Below are 10616 nucleotides of genomic sequence, written 5' to 3' on the forward strand. Positions count from 1 at the left end.
TCCTTGGGGAGTGTTGTAGCTTTCAAATTTTGTTACTTACTTACTAGTTTCATTCACTTTCTCACACACACAATTTACTTCTCACTTTTCTCTCAACTTTTACTCTCATCTTTTCTCTAAATTCTTGTAAGTAACCAAGATTTTTCTCTCCTCTTTTTCCTTGAAAAACCGTCACCTAAACACCATAATCATCATCAATTGTTTGTTTGTTACTTGTTATTGTTTATGGTTTACTTACTTACTAGTTGTTAGTTGTTTACTTACATGTTACAAGAAATCAAACTCTTTACTTTAATTCTTCATTTTATCTTGTTCATAACAAGAACACACAAGAACCTAACTTACTAGTTATGTTCTACATTTAATTTCTTAAAAGATTGTAAGTTCATGTGTTAATTAAAATCATACTTGAAGTTCTTGAAGTAAACTTAAAGTTTACTTTACTTAAAGATCAAACCTTGGTTGAATCTTTAAAAGTATGAACAAACCATGAACCTTTTACTTGTTTACTTAGTTTATCACTTCATTTTATGCACTTTAATTTCTTGTTTGTTGGTTGTGATTGGTCAAATGTTACTAGTTAACTTTGATCTCATTAATCTTGAACTAAAAGTAACTTTAAAAGTTCAAGAACATGTAAATAAAACTTTTTAATTATAACTTTGTACACTTATGTTAGATCTAGACTTTTGAGTCTTGGATCTTCAAGATCTAACTAAGAACTATGTTCTACTACTTAAGATCTTGATTTCTTAAGTTTACTTCAAGTTTATAACTTGTTATTACTTTTACATTTCATGTATGTGCTAAATCTAAGACTTTGATGAAACTTTGGTTCATCAAAACACTTGCAACACTTAAGTGAGTTGTGCTTCATGTCTTAGACTTGCACTTGGGTTATGATGGTCGAACCATGGTAAAGATGATGTAAACACATCAAAGAGTTGTACATTTGAAGCTATATGCATAAAGGATGATAATCATGATGAACATCAAGCACCAAGACCACCGGAACTCACTTTTAACTTCCTGTTTTCTGTTTACAGCCCTCTGTCCTACTGTTTCTATAATAGACCAATAGACCTGGGCTACTGAGACCTTTATTTTCAAATAGATCTTTTCGAGTAGATAATTTTTCATATAAGACTCGTCTTAATCCGAGTTACGGTTTTGGATTTATGGCCCTCCGATCGTCACTATGTCCTTTTAACGTTGTGCAGAAATTTCTGACCTACTTGCACTTAGACCGTCGCCACGGTCAAACGAAGACGAGTTTGCTTCTGTAAATTTTACCACACTTAAAGGACTCATATATGGAGCCATTTCCACTGGTCTCATCTTAATTCAGTAAGGGTATACGCCGTGGCGACTGACTGAAGTCAGCCTTTGTTTTAAACTACTTTCATAAACGAAACTTACTTTACGCCTTTTGTTTGATGATGAATGATGATGACCCTTAAGACCTTATTTACATACTTTTAAACCTATTAAGATGATTTACTGACTTAGTACTATTTGCCTTAGGTTGAGGACTTTCCGGACCTACGTACTTGCTTATTTCCCGACTCGACTTTACCGCTACTTTATCATTGTGAGTTATAGCATTCCCTTTTTACTTTAACTTATTTTGAGAACTGAGAATACATACGGATTTTATGTTTTACATACTAGGCACGAGTACTTAAACTTATATATGTGTGAGTTATACAACGGGATAAACATTCCCTTTAGCTCGGTAACGTTTAATCATTGGTTTTTGAACCGTGAACGCGAATCTTAGATATGGATCCATAGGGTTTGACATCCCCACTCGAGCTAGTCGCGCTAGCATTTAACGAGTGTTTAATACTTTGTAAACATACGCACTTGCCAAGTGTACTTTCAGGGGGTATAAACGTTAAGTTAGTTACCGAGTGCCCACGGTTGAGCATATACTTAAACATACTGATTTGGGTTACTGTTTTGAAACGCTCTTTGTAGCACTGAAATCTCGTGGCCTACGTTACATACTGTTATACTTAAACTATAGCTCACCAACCTTTGTGTTGACATTTTTAAGCATGTTTTTCTCAGGTGCTTGAGGTTAGCTTCCGCTGTGTACTAGTCGTGCTGTAGACACCCGTTGCTTTGAGTTGTCGTCGCATGAACTACTTTATCCTGCATTCATACTTTACTAGTTTTGAACTATGACTTGTAATGACCGTTGTGGTCACATACACTTATTATTTGCTTCTACTTAGTGAAGCATGTTTTTGGATTGTAAAACAATTGGCGTTAGTTATGACGTCACCTTTTATTGATGAATGCAAACTCTTTTTGAAAACGCATATAGTACTTAACCTTGTAATGATCCTGTTGTTGATGGTCCGTACATGATGATTTAGTACGGGGCATCACACTCTAACCATAGCATGCCAATGAGTAGCATTTGGATTACTAGTAAACCTACTCAGTTTTTCCATTATGAAAGCAATATCGGGGCGTGTGCTTGTCATAACATACATCAAACATCCAATTTCTCGAGAGTATTCAAGCTGTGATACAGCTTTACCCGAATGGGGCATAAGCTTCACAGTTATGTCAATGGGAGTATTCAAGGGAGAACATTGATCACACTTAAACCATTTCAGAATCTTCTCAGTATAATGAGATTGTGTGATCGTGATACCTCTATCATCCCTTTAATCCTTATACCTAGGATTACATCCGCCACTCCCATGTCCTTCATGGAGATCTTAAAAGATAAAAACTCCTTTGTTCTATCAACTTGATCTTGGTCAATACCAAAGATCAACATGTCATCTACGTATGAGCAAACGGTCACACCTTTTCTGGATTGTTCGAATTTTCTATATACACATCTATCAGATTGATTTAGTACAAAACCATTAGACAACACCACATCATCAAACTTCTGATGCCACTGCTTAGGAGCTTGTTTTAGCCCGTACAATGATTTAACCAACTTGCACACCTTATGCTCTTGACTTGGCATAACAAACCCTTCTGGTTGTCTCATATACACTTCCTCTTCCAAAATCACCATTCAAGAATGCTGCTTTGACATCCATTTGATGGATCACTAGATCATACGTAGCAGCAAGTGGTATTAACAATCTAATAGTAGTGATACGAGCAACAAGAGCATATGTATCGAAATAATCAATACCCTCCTTTTGTTTAAACCCTTGGAAAACCAATCTAGCTTTAAACTTATCAATTATGCCATCGACTTTCATCTTCTTCTTGAAGATCCACTTATTTCCCAAAGGTTTGCATCCAGGTGGTAAATCTGTTAATACCCAAGTATTATTCTCCAAAATAGAACTCATCTCGTCTTCAATTGCTTCTTTCCAAAAAGCAACGTCACGAGATTTCATAGCCTCGTCAAAGGTTCTAGGATCATCGTCTATACTATAACAGTAAGAAAATTGTGATTTAACACAATCTCTCGATCCTTCAACTAGGTAAAGTTGAAAATCAGAACCATACGACTTGGGTGTACTAGTCCTAGAGCCCCTACGAGGTTCTAGTGACTCACTTGGAATTTCTTCCAAGTTAACTCCTTGTGTAGTCTCATTTGAATGAGAAATCACGTCCCTTGGTCTAGGTATTGATGTAAAGCGGGATTCATCAAATATTGCATCTCTTGATTCTATAACGGTGTTAATCGAAATAAAATCATTAGGTTCTATCACATAAAACCTATAAGCTTTGAAATGCTCAGCATATCCAATAAAGATGCAATTAATAACTCTTTCACCCAAAGTTTTCCTTTTGGGTTCGGTTAGTCTTACAATCGCTCGACATCCCCAAACTCGTAAATAATGCAAGTTTGGTTGTTTCTTGTACCAAAGTTCATAAGGAGTCATGATTCCTTTGTTATTAGGAACTCTATTCAAAATGTAGCAAGCCGTTAACATGGCTTCTCCCCGAAAACCGTCACTCAAACCTGAGTAGGACATCATAGAATTAACTATTTCCTTGAGAGACCTATTTTTCCTCTCTGCTACATCATTTTGTTGTGGTGTATAAGGAGCCGTAGTTTGATGGATTATCCCTACAGACTAGAAATAGATCGGATCATAATACTCACCACCTCTATCAGTGTGCAAAGTTTTAATTAAACTATTTTGTTGTAATTCCACTTCAGTCTTATAGATTTTAAATTTGTCTAAGGCCTCATCTTTAGTATGCAAAAGATAAACATAACAGAACCTAGACGCATCATCTATAAACGTGATTACATACTTCTTATTACATAAAGAAGGTGTAGCATGAAAATCACAAAGATCACTATGAATTAGTTCTAAATTCAAAGATTTCCTGTTTATGGTATTAAAAGGATGTCTCGTAATTTTATTCAACACACATGTATTACATTTGTCAATACACTTTTCAAAAGTAGGTATTAAATTCACTTTAGACATGTTTTTCATTCTTCTTTGATGTACATGTCCTAGTCGAGCATGCCATAAACTATAATCATTTGAATTAGAACTAATCATGCAAGCAGAATTATCAACAACAGGAACATTCTTAAGATTCAACATAAACATACCATTATTATAGTATCCAAGTCCAATAAACATGCCACCCTTCGACAAGATATACTTGTCGGATTCAAATACTTGTTTATAACCACACTTATTTAATATAGGATTGGAAATCAAATTCTTTCTCAACCCAGGAACATACACAACATTATTTAAAGTAATTTTCTTATCAGAACTAAATTGTAAAACAACATCTCCACGATCAAGGACAGGAGTGACTGATTCGTTCCCCATGTGAAGCACATCATCATCAGATTAAAATTTCTTAAACCAACAACGATCTTTACATGCATGACATGTGGCCCCGGAATCAATCCACCATGCTATGTTATCATCCTGCATATAAAATGCTTCAGAAATATGTGATACATAATTCTGAGCAGAATTTATAATACAATCAAAATTCTGACCTTGGTTAGAAACTTGGTCCTTAGACCCGTTTCCCGAACCCGAACCACTTACTCCATCCTTGTTCTTTCCGACACGACATTTTTTTATTAAAGTAACCAGTTTTGCTACAAATCCAACAAGATTTCTTATCCTTCTTGTTTGAACCATCGTTGTTCCCTTGAAACTTACATTTCTTTCCATTGAACTTTTTGTTGTTTTTGTTCCCATGTTTACCATCCTCAATCATGTTAACAGAGGATTATGCAACATCCTTTTCTTTAGTCTTACCATCCTCTTGAACCGTATTGATTCCTCAATACGTAGGGTGTCTCCCAATTCAGTCAAGGACAATTCTTCTTTCCTATGTTTCTACATGTGTTTGAAAGTCTGCCATGATGGTGGCAATTTATCTATAATTGAAGACACTGAAATGGATTCATCCATTTTCAGATTGTGTTGTGTAAACTGTCCTCAAATTCGAAGAATTTCGTGGAACTGTTCCATAACAGGCCTTGAATCTACCATTTTGTAATTATTGAAATTACTCACAAGAAACTTCTTACTAGAAACATCTTCGGTGATGTATTTAGATTCAAGTGAATTCTATAGTTCCTTAGCAGTTTCTACAGATTGGTAAACATCAAAAAGAGAATCAGACATACCATTTAGAATGTGACCACGACATATGAAATCATCATTATCCCACTTGTCTCTTCTCCTGATTTGATCCAGAGTTGCATCATCAGTAAGTTCTGGCATGAGGGTGGATAGAACATGAACAACCTTCAACGTTGTTAACAGAAATCGCATCTTCTGTTGCCATCTTCGAAAATTAACCCCTTCATATTTTTCCAGTTTTGCAAACTGCCTTGTCATCTCTTTCACCATTTTCCCAGACATGATTACAAACTAAATACTTATAGATTTGTTAGAAATCGGGTATAAATTGACTACCAGATTCGTTCTTGAATCGTGTAATCACTGTCTCTATAAAGTATTTCGACCCTACGATTGCCTTGGCTGCATGAAATCTTTACAGGGATAAGACAAGAATGCAATCAGTGTTTTTGGAAATGAAATCACTGATCAAATTGTTAGAGAATTTTTTTCTTTTTGTTTGTTGATGAATGCAGAATAATTGATAAAACGTCCAAAATTTGTTATGTAAAACAGTTAGACAAATGAAAGGATGTATCCCTTCATTTTAGGTGGGAAAAACTGTTATACCGAAAAGGATGTATCCCGCCAGGGGCGCTTCCCCTTGGACCCCGCAAGGGGGCGCATCCGCCTTGACCCCCGCATTTTGCGCGACAGTTAGCAGCCAACTCTTACGGGCGTGTATTCCACACTCTCCGAACTCGTTGTTAAGTATAACTAGCTAACACCTGCATTCAAGTAAATCGCAAGTAACTAAAATGCACTTTGGATGACACTAAAATCACCAACAAATTTAAAATCAATAAACCTTCAATTAGTTATAAAATATGTGTAGAAAAGGTACGATTACATTAAAACTAGCTAAGGTTTTTTCTATTCTAAGTTAACTATTTTTACTCATTTTGTACACCGTCAAACCAAATCTATAATCTTCTGAATCATTTCTTTGGTCAATCAAAAAATACTTCGAGTAAAATTTAAAAATAAAGACTTTTTGAGTATATCATAATTTCAACTACTAGAGTATCATTTGATAGATTTTTTAATATGAGTAAGCATGTTAACGAATAAGATATTTTATGTTCAGATCGACAATTCAAAGTGTGTAGGATCGTGTAAACAGGATTAAACGATCTAATCTTCAATATCGAGTGCGGAATAACTTGATATTTGGTTTATACCAAAAGCAATCAAACAAACAATGATCTTATGTTATTAATCGATTTTAAGATGGTTAAGATCAATCTACAAGAATGCTAGACGACCAGGGATTCGGTTATGACACTTAGAGAGGTTTAGGATACGTAACCGTAACAATGAACCCGAATTGGCCTCTATATCAATCAGCACGTGCAACTGTGTGGTTGCAGGTTGCAACCGTGCGGTTGCCCAATGGACCCGTACGGATGCATTCTGCATCTGTATGGTTGCACTCCAGGTGTGTAAACTAAACATTAAAGCATATTAACTCGTAGACTATTACACGCCGTCTACCATAATGAACTCGGGGACTAACATTATGCACCAACAAACTACCCCAGGACCCAGTTCATTATCTTAACCAATAAAATCGATATTCACCTGCAATAGACAAACAAACAAGCATTCTATCGTATCAAATAACAAATAACTCATACATTTACGTCACGTTATTACAACCAAATCAAAATTTTAAAAAAATAAACGTTCAAGTCCTGAGTTCCAAAGTTTACTATCTAAAGTAAGACATTAAGTGCAAAGATTATATGCATAACAAGTGCGAACGACCCTGTTGAACTGAATGGCCTGTTCCATGTTGTGCAATTTGTGAAAAATCGGGTGTCGTCGCAACACCTTGATATCCACCCTGCAAAGATTCCTGATCCACCTCGGATCAGTAATCCTAATCTGGTCCAAGGTATCACCAGATTCCAGCAAAATCACAGCTTCCTCAGTTCTCCCATCATAATACCACCATTTGAATCTTTTACCAAAATTCTGTGGCATCTTGCGAACTGGATCATACCTCATCGTCTTCGCACGCTTATATTTCACCACTTTAATCCTCCTTCCAGTTTCTTGTTAAACTCGATATGATATCTTTTGAAACTGAGGAGCCAACACTGACCATCCATACTTGAATTCCTTCTTAATCTTAAATTGCATCCACTGACCCCATCCATCAGACTCATGATAAAGCAGTGGCAGTGTAGCTAATTCCATCATTTCAAATTGTGGGAGAGACTTCATGTCCACATCATACTTAAAGTAATCAACTTCATTCTCCCTTCGAACAGTAAAACAATTAAGATCCTTCAAATACGCCCAGCTGAGAATCTTACCACCAGTAACATTACCAGTTCAATCATAAAACAACTTATACTTTGGTTCCAACGGCAATTTCTTGAACCAGGACTTAGTGGATTTTTGATATTCTCTCCATTCATGATTCTTCTACTTAATAACAGTTTCAAGATTCTCACTGTCCTTATTTACACCGGAAGACTCACCCTCCTCGGTAGTTCGCTTCTCATCAACTTTAAAATTCAAAACATTATCACTCTGTTGTTTAAATAGATCTGTAAACTCTGGTAAGTCTTCCTCATCAACACTATCCACAGTTTCTTCATCATCAGAAGCATCTTCAATGATAACTTCTTCAGCACTGTCATCACCAGTATGTCTGTTTTCACGTGTACCAGTTGTATTTGGTGTTTTCTCTGCAGCAATTAATTGTTCCAACTCTATACCAAACATCTTTGCAATCTCCTCTTCACTCATAGTATGTACAATTTCTCCCTTTTTGACATCATAGTTAAGTGAGCTAATCACTGTACCTTGATTGTCCAGAAAATAAGTTAACATATGAATATCAACAGATAGAGGTTTAGGAAAATACACCTCTTGAATTTGACTTACTTGCTCAGGACCATCAGAAGACGAATCCGAGGAGAATTAACTTTCGGTAGAGACTAGATCATCACCAATATGTTCAGGCTTTTGACGTATAATACTGTCATGAGGATCCGCCACCAATCTATTCTTAAACCTACGCTCACGACGATCCAAGCACCTGATCCTCTTAGCCTATTGTTCAGTTAGTTTCTTAAGCTCAGCAGCCTCTTTCTTCGATTTCTTAAGTTCACTGGTAAACGAATTTACCTTAGCTTCTAAATTAACCACCAGCTTATTCTTCTCCTTGGTCTTAGCTTTCATAGTTGCCCGAAGACTTACCAAGGTAGAATTAGGAACAGTGAGAGATGTAGAGTTGCCTGCCTCAGTAGTAATAGCCGGTGGTGGTGGTGCTTGTTGAGTTTGTTTCTGAGTTGGTTGTACAGAAGGTGCCTGAGAGGGTTGAGTAGGCTGAACCTCAGGTCTTTGCGTTGATGATTGAGTATCTGCAGTAGCAGCAGCAGCAGACGAACACACATCAGTCCTCTTCTTGAACCTTGTCCTTTTAGGTTTCCTTAACGGTTCATCATCCGCAACTTCCCTTCATTTCAAAGATAATAAAATATCACCACCCTCAGTTACATCAACTTCATCCTCCAAACTATAGTTGTCCATATCTTCTCTAGTTCGAGCTGACTGAGAACCAGCTTCTTGAACTTCTTCTTCTTCCTCTGATTCAGTTGACACCAGAGCAATATCCTCTTTACCGGAATCGCAATCATCATTTCTCCACATCCTCAGGTTTTGGGCCACATAGTGGACCTTGAGTAAATGTCCAAACAACAGACGGTTTGGTAGAGAGGTCTTTCCTTTATAGAACATCATTCTCCTCACAGCCTTATCTGTCATGATATTCAGCTTGATACAATCCGAGCCCTCCTTAACAACCTCGTTGTGTTGAGAATCAATGATGAGCTGCAGAAATTGAGGATACAGCAGATATGGATCAGATTTCAACTTATTGTTCTCCACCATGTAGTCAAAGATCACACCAGAAAAATTCAATGGCAGGTTCAGAATCAAAGCCACCATCACTGACTTCATGACAGAGTTTAGTTCATCATGTCCTTCTCTCCACGAGCTCAGACAGTGAATGATAACATGAGCTAAGTAACGGAAAGTCGAACAAAAACCAGACTTCAGCACCTTAGACTTGGTTAAATCCCCATTATACCTGCACCTTTGGAGACAACCTTTAACCAATCCCATATTCAACCTCGTTTTCATCTCAGACGAGTCACCAAAATTCCATAACCTCCTTATATGCCCTTCAGTAACAACGATGGGCTTCCCTTGAACTGTACTGTTAATAACATCAATCCGACGATCACCATCCATCATTTTAGACAGCTTAGAATTTTTCCAGAACTCACGCTGGTGTGAGATGTAGGAAGGCACATCATACGAGATAGCCTTGTACATACGATACCTCTCTAAGAACTCTATGATCCCGTGATAGTCAGCCAAATACTCATATTTGTTCAAATTTGCAAGCATATTGTTGTTGATGCCAACCTGAAGCTCATTATTATGCTCTGTTGCCTTCTTAGAGCGAGATTTAGTCACTCGCTTAGGCTTAGACCTCTTGTCAGCACGTGGCCGACCGGAACCAGGGCCAGTGTATCCAAATTCCATCTGACAGCGTATTAATCATAGGTCCCATAGTAACAGTTCACGCCCTCTACATATGACGTTTGAAAAGTATTCATATTTAATTTTATTAAAAACATTTGACTTTAAAACACTAGTCAACAACCAAAAAGAAATACCATTGTGATCGTAACCACAAGCCAAAAGTATTTAACAAGTGTAAAAGTTTAAATGCGAAAATAATTATTGTCTTTAAATAAATCATGCTGACTCCACAGCCAGACCATGCACTAAGCAAACAGCGAAAGCTAATACCTCTATGGACCTGAGAACAAACAAGTAAAAACATATCAACAATAATGTTGGTGAATCTACATGTTTAAGTAATATAAAATAGTATCTGAAAAACAGTATTCAGAAAAATAGTTTATTTGCATTTGACCATGAGATTTCAATAAGCACAACCCAAGCGTTGCAAAAATGTACATACAT

This window comes from Rutidosis leptorrhynchoides, chromosome 2 (genome assembly GCF_046630445.1).
Source record: "Rutidosis leptorrhynchoides isolate AG116_Rl617_1_P2 chromosome 2, CSIRO_AGI_Rlap_v1, whole genome shotgun sequence".
In the NCBI taxonomy this organism is placed as follows: domain Eukaryota; kingdom Viridiplantae; phylum Streptophyta; class Magnoliopsida; order Asterales; family Asteraceae; genus Rutidosis; species Rutidosis leptorrhynchoides.